General features: G+C 39.6%; 1 protein-coding gene across 1 annotated transcript in view; it reads left to right on the top strand.

Annotated features, from left to right (window-relative positions):
• The first annotated feature begins 330 nt into the window (after window positions 1-330).
• Window positions 331-12,822, top strand: part of trps1 (trichorhinophalangeal syndrome I) — a 104,552-nt gene continuing 92,060 nt past the window's right edge. Inside the window, exon 1 of the mRNA XM_063899828.1 lies at window positions 331-684. The gene's annotated coding sequence lies outside the window, so the exon portion shown is untranslated. The remainder of the gene's footprint in view (window positions 685-12,822) is intronic.

Consider the following 12,822-nt stretch of genomic DNA (forward strand, 5'->3'; position numbering starts at 1 on the left):
ATACAGAGTATGTAACTTTAAGTGAGTGTTCCTGAATTTAGTGAGTAATTGATTGGCCTATTTTTTTGTATTAACTATTTAAAACAACATAACAGTGTGTCTGCGTTTGAGCTTTTAGCGTAAGTTGATTTGGCTTAGAATGAAATGTGTAAATAAGTGAGATAACAGTGTGTGTCACTTTAAGAGTCAGTCTTCGGGTGGCTTCTTGATATTAATAGAGCTGCTGTGTCTTCCTCCTCTGACGTAATGCTCACAGCGTACAGAGAGACAGGCAGAGAGGTCCTGTCACAGCAAAGCGATAACACTAGTCTGAACAAAAAATAACAGATAACGAGCTGCTCTGCTTTGGTGTGCTGTGGCCAGCAAATCCGGGCTCTGCGCGGCTAAATAACATACTTTAACATCGGAATATTGCACTACCAGAGCCAACCTCACTTCTAATCAGTCGGTATCAGCTTAGTTTAATGTGTTGCCGTGAAGCCTTAACTATCTCTCTTTCCCTCTCAGACCAAAGAAAAAAGAGAGAGCCAAGACACTGTCACCCCGTCCGACATCATCAACAAACAAAAAGCCCACAAAGAGACGAAGCAGCCAGCAAAGCAGCCAGCCAGCCACCATCTTAACAGGCTGCTGAAAGAGACACACACTGAGAGAAAAGAGGCTAATGCTTATTTTGATCAACAGGTAAGCAGCACCAAAAGAAACACTACGAACACAAATGCACACCATGCACACAGCCCTCTCTACTAGTTGGTGCAGTGGCATTGTAAACGGCAACAAAAAAAATGCATCGGCGATGCACGGTAGGAGTTGTAGATGGCGAAATGCATGCTCTCGGACAAGTGGGAAGATGAAATGTGTTCGTCTTAAAAGGAGCCGGGAAATCAATGGTGCGTTTAGGAGACAAAATATTGCTCTGTGGGTCGTTAGTAGTTTTACGACGGACAGCAGTCGGTTTGCGTCTTATGTAACTAACGGCCTGAGCAGCGTCGGTAAGGAAAGAGGGATCTGCTGAATGAGAGAGAGGAAAAGAGCAGCACCGCTTTGAATTCACATGGCAATTTACATTTAGGTTAGGACACCCAAACGCTACACAAATACAAATTGGGGTGCTACTGGGGACGGCTACTGCTTTGAGTTTGAAGCCAACAGCAAGGAGACGTGGAGTGACTTAGTCGCCTCAAGTAGGTTTGTGTTTTTTCTAAGTTTTGTTTCTTGTTTTTGACATTTATTTACGCTAAGTGGCATCCCGAGTTGAGTTGATACAAGCCGGTAGGTAACTTGCAGTGATTTTGTCCCGACAAAGTAGCTCTCTTGTAACTTCTGTGTCTTACTTTTTGTTGTTTTCATTGATAACTTTGTCATTACTATTCTGCCTGCAAACTTGATACTCAAGTTCAGATTTCTTGGTCCTCCGAGTGACGCACATCGTAGAGAAAGAGGAAAGAGGTTTATGCTGAAGTTGAACGAGTTTTAGTTAACTGGGTTAAAAGTGGAAACGTTGTGACACTAGATCAAAGACATTATGTTTGTCAAGTGGTTTACAGCCGGTATGGCGCTGTTTTTGCACCTCTTTCATTGTTAGGAAGCCCGAGAGCGCATGGTGGATGTGGATTGTCGTAAAACATCCCCAAACATCCTCTCTTATCAACTTTAGTACTTATTAGCTGATCTATCGCGCTTTTATTTGTTTGTTGTCTAACTTTTCACGAGTGATGCCGGGAAGCCTGAGTTGCATTTCCACTCAACTTTGAAAAAGTCCCCCCCCCCCCTGTCGTAAGAAACTGTGATGTTCCTTTGAGATAAGGGAGCTGGGTAGGCATGACAACTCTGTGGGGAGAGCAGAGTATGTGAAGCCAGTACAATGAGGCACACACTGCAAGGAAGCTTTTTACATAGTCCTTCACAGTTCTCCAATTCTGGCCCCTAAAGAACTGCTTGTGTGTGGACCGACTTTTATTCAACAGATAACCTTAGTAATTTTTTAAAAACAGAGCAGGCATGTGGGACTTTACTCTGACCCCAAACTTGTTTTACTTTTGTTTGAGAAGCTGAACGTTTGTATAGTATCAAGTGATTTAATTATTTCATGTGTTCACTGGATAAACGTGTAAAGTTGCAAAACTATTGCTGGCTTTTTTCCTATAGTACTTTTTAAACAAGATGTATCTTCATCTTCACCTTCACGGCATTTCAATGTCAAGCAGATGTTTAGTTGATATTCTACACTGACTTTTTAAAAGCACTTTAAAAAGTAAAGGCTGCGTTTTACTTTCATGCTCTTAAATACTCTTAAATAAGTTTTGGCATGCAATATTGTCTATTATATTTGTTCTCGGCTACAGAAAAAGTTGAGACATGAGCTTCTAATACTGTAGAGTTCACTTGAGAAAAAATTCTAATGAACAAAAGTAATTCATTTACTTTTTAGTATTTTTGTTTAGCAATTTCACAAGCAGCATACTAACTCAAATCAAAGTCTGAGGCTATAAACGCTGAGTAATTGTTCATACCTTTTCACTTTTACATGAAGTACATTCAGCAGTTTGAGCCAAACGCCTTTTTAACATTTAGTATTCTGAAAAACGTGTCTTTTAAATTACTTTTTAGAAAACAAAAGTCATAGAATTGTTTTCAAAGTTTTAGCTATAAATATACTGTCTTACCTAAAGTTCAGTAAATGTCATTTCATTTCATACAGCTCCATGTTTAATTTGCGTAACCTTTTAAAACACATTCCTACAAATGTAATAACGTTTTTCTTTAAGCCTTTTACTTTTGTAATTGACATGGATTTGATTTAGTTGTTGGCCATGGCAACTGAAAGTAAATCAGGATCAAGGGCTTTGACAGACATTAACTTTTAATATATTTGAGACTATTTTTCAGACTTTGCTTTGCTGTCCTGTCTTGTCTATCTTGCCCGTTTATATTTTTCCCTTGGATAAACGATTCTCTTGTACGGTTGCTCTTAACATTGACAAGTCGCATGTCCAGTTCATTTTTACTTTTATCTGCAGGTATAATCATATCCATTGTTAAACTTTATAAACATTTAACACGTTTGTACTAAGTAAAAATCTGATCTAGCAATGTATCAATCGAGCTCTATTACTTTAAAGTTTTTTTTTACTCTTTCCAGACACTGGATATTATTGTAGCATACAGGCTTGTTCGTAGCTGCTATTAAACGTCAAAACAGTTGACGACTTCCTAAAGAGAACCTCTGCTTGTAAAACTCTTTCCCGTATGTGTGTGTGTGTGTGAGACCGAGTGTGAGAGAGCGCAGCACTTTTTCCTGTCTGTGTGTGTATGTGTGTGTGTGTGTGTGTGTGTGTCTGTATGTGCCGTGGAGACAGCCATGGCTTACTCATATGGCTGCAATATGTGAAGTCTCTGCGGTGGAACTGGGAAGAGAGAAAGTTTTGAGAGAGGGAGAACACATGGAGCGAGGGAAGTCAGAAATGTCCTGTTCAACTAGCTGGAATGTATCTCCTGCGTTTTATTGATGGTTTGATGTTCTGTAAGACATGAGGAACAACTGTAGTGATTTTGTGGGCTGCCATGCATTTGTCTTTGGTCGCTTCACAGCAGTACTGTGTTACATGCGAAAAAAGTTGGTTTGAGAGTGTAAAAATACATTTTAACTTAGTCCAAGCAGTTTTTCTGGGGAGCATTGAAGGGATTTCATTGGTGGACAAGAGACTGATTTTACTGCTTCAAAGGATCGTGGTCATAAAGGAGTTTGGAAACTAAAAGACAAGTTTGTTTGTTTCATTCAAACCAGATCTGGATTTTTTGTTTTATACCTTTTGGAAAGATGCTAAATTTGTATCTCTTTGAAAAAATATATAAGCAATGAAATCATAAACATGGGAGCCAGAGTGTTTTTATGTAAAGAAAGGAAGTCAGACAAACTATCGTTAATACTGTTTCACTTTTCAGAAGTTATAGAAACCTGAAAGGACTGAATATTACTCGATAACCTCACTAACTCTACATACATGCCAATTTTTCATCCAAAAGTTAACAGTTCTGATAAAAATGTCTTCAACTTTTATGGTGCGTCTTCTACATGATACTGTAAGAGTGTTTGGTGAAGATAGGTATTTTATTAGCTTGCTCAAATGTGTTTTAGTAGTAATTTAAGGAGAATGAATTCCTGCTAATCCTCCGTCCCTCGGTCGCTGCTGTCTCCTTTTAGGTTTGGACAGATGCGTGTCCTGACTTAAAACGCTGTGTCCTGCTTCAGCTTGTTCTAATACTCAACGTGAAGAACAGAGGGCAGATTTCAGTAACTCGTGGCTTACTATTGCTGATTCTGTAAACTGTGATGGCCTATTATCATGCTGGCAAGTGATCTCTTTAGCAGAACAACCCCACCATTTGAGTATGTGAAAGTAAAAAAGTGGCTGTCTCTCTGGCTTGAGATACCAGAAATTAAAAGTAGGTAAATATTTAGGAACTCTAGAAGTTAACTGTTAGCTGTGACTGAAGTGGCGCCAGGAGGAATTGTTTAAAACTTTGACTTTACCGTTTTATTTAAGTTTTTACCTCTGGCTTTTTCCTTTTGTGTATTATGATTTGTCAGAAGATTGTATAAAAAGCTTTGCTGAGATGATATAGCACAAGTGTTCCCAGCTGACATCGCCTAACATCTCCATACCTCACAATAAAAAGCATGTGATTATAAAATCCGTGCTCTTCACAATAAAGCAGATCCTGTGTGATGTTTTTTATCACACGTTTTTAAAGTAATTTTCATTTTGTGCACTCATACCTCCCTTCCTATTTCTAATTTCTGCTCCCATTTATTTATGAACATGGACTGTCCAAACTCACTGTTTCCAATAAGCAAAAAAAAGATAGCATCTATTAGAGCAATCAGCCATTATTCATCTCAACCCTGCCTGCAGTTCAGATAAAGGAACACATCCATTTGTCACGGATAGTTTATTTAAAGAAAAAAAAACCCTTTTTGCAAAGCTTCTGGCTCATTGCTCAGCAGCTCGCACTTATCATTTTTTTTCTTTTACTCGTATCTCAAGGACACACTTATTTTCAACTTATTTTATTGTCTGGGCACATTGTTCTGCTTCTTTTATTGCCTTATTCTAGATGCTTGTAACGTGGGCCATGCAGGGATTTAAGCTTATTCTCTTGTTGCTGTTACTGGAAGTCACTCTGGAAAAAAGACTGTCTGCTAAATGCCCAAAATGTCATCCCCACTCTCTGTCTGTGGTTAGTGCAGCCTTGTTTAGGCTTGAGTTAGTCTCTAATGTCTTTGGTCTTATTTTAGACTTTTAAGTCTGTCTTTTAGACGGCCTGCTTCAGATAACGAGCACATGGTCTTCGTTTAGGGTGAAATGATTCCCCCCCTGTTTTATAGTTTTTTTTTTAAACAGACAAATCCTAAATGTGGGACAATTTTTCATCCTTTGATCCAAGAGAGTAAATAATCCTTCTGTCACGATACAGTGGAGGCTGATAAAGTGGTGGTTTAGCAGATTAAGGCAAGAGTAGAAGGTGATGAGACTATGTTACCAAAAGGTTGTATGTTCAAACCACAGAACTCCTGCTTGCACATTGTAACTTACTCTCGGAGTATCAGTTGAATTCATTTTGTGGTTCAAGCACATTTAGTAAACCTGCTGGCTTTTTATGTGAGTTCTGACTGCTTTGACTCAGCAGTGTACTCGACACACTCATGCTTCCTGTACACCCAAATGTTCATTTATCAATCACTGTTCATGTGAGTTTTGACCTGATGTAAAACACAGTGGGTGATTTGTTTCAAGGCTGTGTTCAATTAACTTTTAAATCACTCAAGATTTAATTGAAAATGAATCAAAGCTCATTTGCTCAACTGGAGCAAATCAACTGCAGTTTCCAAGAAGTAATATGTTCTTGTGTGGAAATGTATTTTTCACATTTACTAAAGAGAGTCTTTCTATCTTTCTTCTTTCGAATCTTTCTCTCTGTGATCCATATGTTGGACAGATTTGTGCTTTAATCATAAAGCCATAAGTTACACATTTTCCACAAGTTCGTTTCGGCACGCCTTCATTGTCCACCTTTCTCAAAGCTACATTGTTGGCGGGGTTTGGAAAAGAAAAAGAGTAAAAAATGAACTCAGATGGTAATGGCATTAAGAAAAAAAATGTAGCATTCCTATAAACACTGACTGTATTAAAACAGATTAGACGGACTTTGTTTGCTTCTGGAAGTCTGATCAGATTGTATGTGAATAAAACAGACCTGCATGTGTTTTAAATATTGATGTCACAGAGATCTTAATAAGAAACGCTTGGAGGCCCCGAGTTATTTGTATTAGCTCTGCATTAAAAGACGATGGTGATTTTTTTTTGTATCGAGACTTTGTAAATATAGTACGTCAGCCTATTTATACACAGAGGCTGCATTAAACCTTAAAAGCAAGTTGAATTTATGCTGTCGACCGGCATTGTAGCTCTTGTTGTGGTAGTGGTCAATAAAACCTTCGTCTTAATAGTTTAATATTTGAAAATGGAGCGCCACGTTAAAAGGTTATGTCGAATTACAATAACTTGTGAGCATACATATTGAGCCAAAACCTGCAGCAAAAATCATTAAAGAGGAATCAATTTCACAATTAACGTGAATTATTGTGGAATTGCCCTTTTTGAATTTTTAATCCTTGCATAATTAATCTGAATGAGATCCAATACAGCTATTCCTCATTGCAACTGTATTTAATGAGTTTGTGGTTTGTGGAGTGTTCCAAATGTACTTGCAGCTGTCTAAGCAGGACCGCGTAGGTTCATTTATGATTACATTTTTTTGACATTTGTTATTGTTTTGTATCATTTATACTCCTACATCAGTATATAAGCGTAGCCACAATTATTCTTACTGTTATTTGCTTTGGTTTCTCCTCTCTTCTGCAATAATTCAGTGGTGTTGGAATATTCAAGTTTTATTGCTACGTTTAGAAACTCGACTTGAAAAGATCATCCATCACGGTAAACATGCAGCTTGAAACTGGTTTTGCAAGAGATTATTCTTTAGCTTTATGTCTTTATGCCAGTCTTTATCTGATTATGTAAAGCTTTGCCTGTTGTCTATAACTACAGGGACACCAACAGGAAAATCTAAAAGTCTCTCTATGTCAAAGTATTATCCCATTCTTAAAATCTTTATCACTTACTTTATATTTAGGAGGTTAGCAGTTTTGCAAATTTGCAAATAAAAATCAAAAGTACGTAAAAATACATTTAGCATGCAAAAATACATAAATAAACAATATTTTAAAGTAACTTTGGTTTTCTTTTATAAGAGGTCAGAACATAAAGGATGGGTTTGGATAATGGCAAACATTGTAAATATGCATTCAATTCAAGTATAGACGCGCAATTATACTGACTGTGTTTCTGTGGTTTATAGAACAGTACAACGAGGTGATAAACAAGAGATTCTACAGACAGAGATTGTGACATGCTCTAAAGGCTGTGAAAATGCATTTAAACTGAGGTGTTATGAGTACATTTGTGCACTTTGCTCAAGTGTTCCTGTGAACCCGACTCCATCTGTAAATTCTTCCAGTTTTCACCCAACAGACACACAGCGAAAATGATCTGCGGAAAATGTGACATTGGCATGAATTTCAATGTGATTTATGTTGTAAGCGCCTTTGTGTTGAAGCTGGAAAGCCTGTGCAACACACAGATGGGGAGAGTACCGAACCATTTTCCTCAAGTACTGTATGCCTAATTCAGCGAGACTTTTCTCAAGTAGAAAGTGTTTGGGCTTTTTTATCGCGGAAGCCACTCGGGTAAAAGTTGTCACGATGAAAAAGTGAATGCACACAGTAGATTGATTCTGTGTGAAATAATGTCATTTGATTGTATACACGTAGGAAAACTTGTTACGGTTAAAATGACAAATCCACCTGTTGCTTTTTAGGGCAAACGACAGATTTGTAATTTATCAACATGTTATAAAATGAATGAGAGATGAAGGACAGGGGTACAGTATTTCACATCACTTTTCTTTGAGTTGCTATCAGTTCTTATCTGAGTTTTCTGCCATTTGATTGAAGCAGTATTTTCATTTCAAGCCTCTGTTCATTAAATGACATTATCAGGGCATGCCTTCCTTCCTGCTGCATATCAGAAATGAATCACCGATGCCTACTTTCTCATGTTTGTCCTGCTGTGGCGGAGAGCATTCATCTCAGCATTGCTGATAGATACCTATCAGTTAGGGTAACAGCACTTATCTCCTTCCCTTGAGGTAAAATCTGTTTTATTCACTGCTGGGTTAGGGTTGAATTGACTCACTGCTTGTTTTGTTCTGTACTGGGGGTTAACTGTCTTTTCTATTAACAGTCAAACCAAGACTCTGCACACAAACACATACAGTCGGATTTCTTTGCAAATGTGTTGCTTTCTCTCTAAATCTCTGTGTCTCTTATTCTTACTGTAATGCCAGAAAAGGAGCACGCGAGTGTCACTTGTGCTTCATCATACCATTACCATTGTCAAAAGACGTGATGAACTTTCTCAAAGAATACAATTAAGATGCGTGGGAAGTTTAAATATCTTTTTCAATTACAACAATATTCAACCCAAGATTTGATGGCAGTTTTTTTCTATGGCAGGACATGCCTTTTCCCCTGTCCTGATATGCCCAAATATCTGCTCCAATGTATATTGTAAACACAATTATGACTGTGTTAACAATACTTGTATGTGTGTATCTGTGTGTGTGAAATGTGAAGCGATTAGTTTCATTTCTGAAATGTTACATGTGGCCTTGGTATAACTACGTACCTGCTGTTGAAGGGGACTTGTTTTTACCTAAAACATTCAATCTCTCTCTCTCCCCGCTGCTCTCTCCTGGGCACACACACACACACACACACACACACACACACACACACACACACACACACACACACACACACACACACACACACACACACACATACAGCCCCATTAGTATTGTAGTCTGGGATCTGGGTAAAACATCTGGTGGCTGAGTAACTTTTCAAAGTGGTCTTTGTCCTCGCTCTTTGTGCAGGCATACATGTGTCTGTCAGTGCGAGCAGTCGTGTGTGTGTGTGTCTATGTAATAAGGGGCATACTTTTTATGGCGTCCCGTCAAATTAAAACTATGATTTAAACAACTAACATGTACGCTCTTTTTTAAAAAAATATAAAAACATAATAGCCACACCGGCCTCTGCAGACTTGTTGCGCGTGCTTCTGGCTGTGTGGACTGTAGGAAAAAAAACATTAGGCATGGATCTTGTACCTGTAATTTCTGAAGGCCCCGTCTGGCCTGTAATTGTAATGTAACCCAGGCTGGACGCTCCATGACAGAGAGACGGCGGGAATAAAGCAAAGGGAGACATGACACCCTTAACAGGCCTGGTACAGCTTGACATTTCAACCTTAATCTGAAAGAACCAGTGAAATGCGGTTAGATTCAGCAGAGTGTCTCACCTGTTCTCCGCAGGATGGAGCGGGGCTCGGTTTTTTAATCCTGTGGAATAATCTCGCAGTAGCAGCTCTGGGCTTTAGAGGGTACAGCCGTTCCGACAGTTTGAGCTGATGCCTGCAGAGCTTTGCTTCCAACCACATAAACTGTGAGACCGGCAGGGACGCATCTTCTCTTACAGTATTTAACATTGCTCCATCAACATTTTTAAAAGTGGAGCATCTTTTCTTCTTGGTACACAATCTTTTTTGATCATATCTAATTAAATTGAACTGAAATGGTAGACTTTCGGTCAGGTATATTTTGTTCTCCCCCTTTATCGTCAGTGTGAAGCCATGATAGGGCTCTTTTGTTGGCTTTGCAACAGTACTGACTGGTTTCAAATGGAGATCAATTCTTATAAAAGGCCTGTTTTCTTTAAGAGAGTCATGATTTTGGCTTTGTAAAAAGTATTTGGCCTTTTTAGATGCTAACTATGGTCAATTGTTAACCTCATCTGTTGGTTTCCTACTACAATTTAGGGACTGCTAAGATAAATGAAATGTGTTACCATCAGTATGTTCTGTTTTGTGGATCAATAATAACTTGATGGTCAGCATGTTTTTTCCGGAAATCTCTCTGAAAGAGGAAGTCTTCTGTTGGTGGTGACAACAGACTGTTCAATTGTCAGCACTCCTTTTAACTGATCTGATAAGTTATATATTTCTTTCACGGTCAGCATGTTTTTGTTGGCCTCTCAAGAGAAAGTGAAAAAAAAAGGTGTGTGTGTGTGTGTGTGTGTGTGTGTGTGTGTGTGTGTGTGTGTGTGTGTGTGTGTGTGTGTGTGTGTGTGTGTGTGTGTGTGTGTGTGTGTGTGTGTGTGTGTGTGTGTGTGTGTGTGTGTGTGTGTGTGTGTGTGTGTGTGTGTTGAAGTGTCTGCTGTGTGTGTGATCAAGTGGATGCATGGATAGATGGATGATGGAGGGAGGGAGGTGGTTCTTTTTTGAAATGGAAATTAAGGGGGTGCACATCTGGGGGTCTTTGAGACTTTTGTAGGGGGGAGAGGAGAAAGTGGGTGTCAGAGGCCCACAGTCAGAAGTGTGTGTGTGTGTGTGTGTTTGGGGGGGTGAGGGGTGAAGCGGTAGGGGGTTGGGGGTTAAAGTAGAATAGATGTTTAAGTGGGAAGAGGGAAAGGGTAGTTTCTCATTTGTGGGGAGGTAGGAGGCAGGAGATAAGGGGGAGAGAGAAGTGTCTTTGGTCAGTGTGAGACAGATGGATTGATAGATTAATGGATGGATGGAGGGAGGGGAAAAGGAAGTGACACAGTAGGAAGGAAAGTTAGAATAAACAAGGCCGTGATAGGAAGAGTAATGCTTAGAACAATTAGGTGGAAATGGAGTAAAAAAGGAAATAAAGAAGGGTGAACGGAAGGATAGATGAGGAGCTCATTTGCATAGACACAGCAGTGGGTGGAAGGAGGAAAAGGGGAGAGAGAGAAAAAGGGGGCAAAAGATCACTAGCTATAGTCGAAAACTTTACGGCTGACAGTTAAATTTACTCCAGGCCTGTGTGTGTGAGTGCGTGTGTGTTGGGGTGGGTGGTAAAGCCCAGCGGGGGGCATGGCGTTTGTTCTGCAACATGGCTTTTGGGCTTTTTAGTGCTTCACACTCAAGTTGTCCTCTCTCTTTTCTTCAGGGGCCTATTTCACCTAGCTGTGAGAATCTGTCTCTTTCACTGACTCTTTCAGAGCTTTTCTCTCCCTCGCTCTCTTAGTCGAGTCAGTGAGTTAAATGATTAGATTATAAAAATGTCAGTTTAGTGTCTGAAGAGCATGTGTTGGGAGGAGGTTCAGGAAAGCAGGGCAGATGACGTGCCTTGACAGATCCACTGTAGCTTTTGTGATCTCTTTAGTCAGCCACTCCCTCTGCTGTCTTTTGTTCTCTGTCATTTGGACATCTTCAACGTTCATACCCCTGTAAAACATCAAATGTGTGCTCTCCAATACTTGAGGTGCACTTTATGCGTCTTTAACAGATTTAAATGAAACCTCAGGGGACGTGTCTGTTGTGAGATAAGACAAAACAAGCGCTTCTCATGTTTTTGTTTTTCAAATAATAAAAATCCATTCAGGATTAGTTTGGCAAGGTGTGAAGTAAGAAAAAGCTCTGGCTTTATCTTGCCATGTGCTTAAAGCAGCTTCAAAATTGGAGTCATGTCTTGAAGGATGAGATAAAACAAGTGCTTCTTGTTTTGTTTTTCAGGATGTATTCCAGTAATATTGCACCACAGGCCCACTTCACTGTGGCTATACATGTGGGGTTATGAAGTTACAAGGAGGTGAAAAGTCTCTCTCCCGAGGAATACTGAAGAGTGAGGCAGTTTTGACAGCGTTCAATTCTACCAGATGAAAGACGACGAGAGGGGAAAGATGGAAAGAAATGAGTAAAGAAAAACGGCAAATGGGGTGAAAAATAACAGATCATAGCAGAGCGACAGCAGCGGTTAAAAGAAAGTGAAAGTCTGCTACCACATGTAATCAGTTAAAAACCTAAAACTTGGCAGAATGGTGTGCATTATAGTCATTTTAAGGTCACTGTACCTCTTACATCTCAAGAAAACCCTTTATAAATGCATGCAATTGGAGAATGATGTAAAATTGGTGGAATCTGAATAATGAACCTGACAATATGCTGAGTAGGCATTTATTCAGGATTTATATTTCTTTGCAAATAAGCAATCCAACTTTGGAAAAATTCCTTTGACTGCAGCTTTGTCATTCAGTCACTTTGGGTATCAGATTGGTAGCTTACGAGAAGAGCCATATCAGAGTAAAACTTGACACCTTGTATCTTGAATTGAGACACATGAAGAATAAATGTCCTGCTGTGATATTTCTGCATTAGCAAATAGAAAACACTGACTTGCTATGATCATATTTGGCTTAGTATTTTGATTTTGAGTGGAGTCCAGCCCTGCGTTGACATCACTGAGGCCTTAATACCTCCCAGTCTCGCTTCCCGCTTGTGATCAACAGGGATAGCTGCTTCACTTGGCCAGCCTGCAGATAGAAGGACTCTGGAAAGGAATATAAAGTCAACATTGTGGGTTGGAAATGTTCCTGTGTGTGTGTGTGTGTGTGTGTGTGTGTGTGTGTGTGTGTGTGTGTGTGTGTGTGTGTGTGTGTGTGTGTGTGTGTGTGTGTGTGTGTGTGTGTGTGTGTGTGTGTGTGTGTGTGCGTGTGCGCGCACGTCTTAAGTTTGTCCAGACATTTTTCCCGTCGGGTCGGCTGCTTGCAGGAAATGTCCGATTCTCCAGGAGTGGAAAGTGTGTGTGTGTGTATGTGTGTAAATAGGAGAGCGAGAG

This window comes from Eleginops maclovinus, chromosome 13 (genome assembly GCF_036324505.1).
Source record: "Eleginops maclovinus isolate JMC-PN-2008 ecotype Puerto Natales chromosome 13, JC_Emac_rtc_rv5, whole genome shotgun sequence".
Lineage (NCBI taxonomy): Eukaryota > Metazoa > Chordata > Actinopteri > Perciformes > Eleginopidae > Eleginops > Eleginops maclovinus.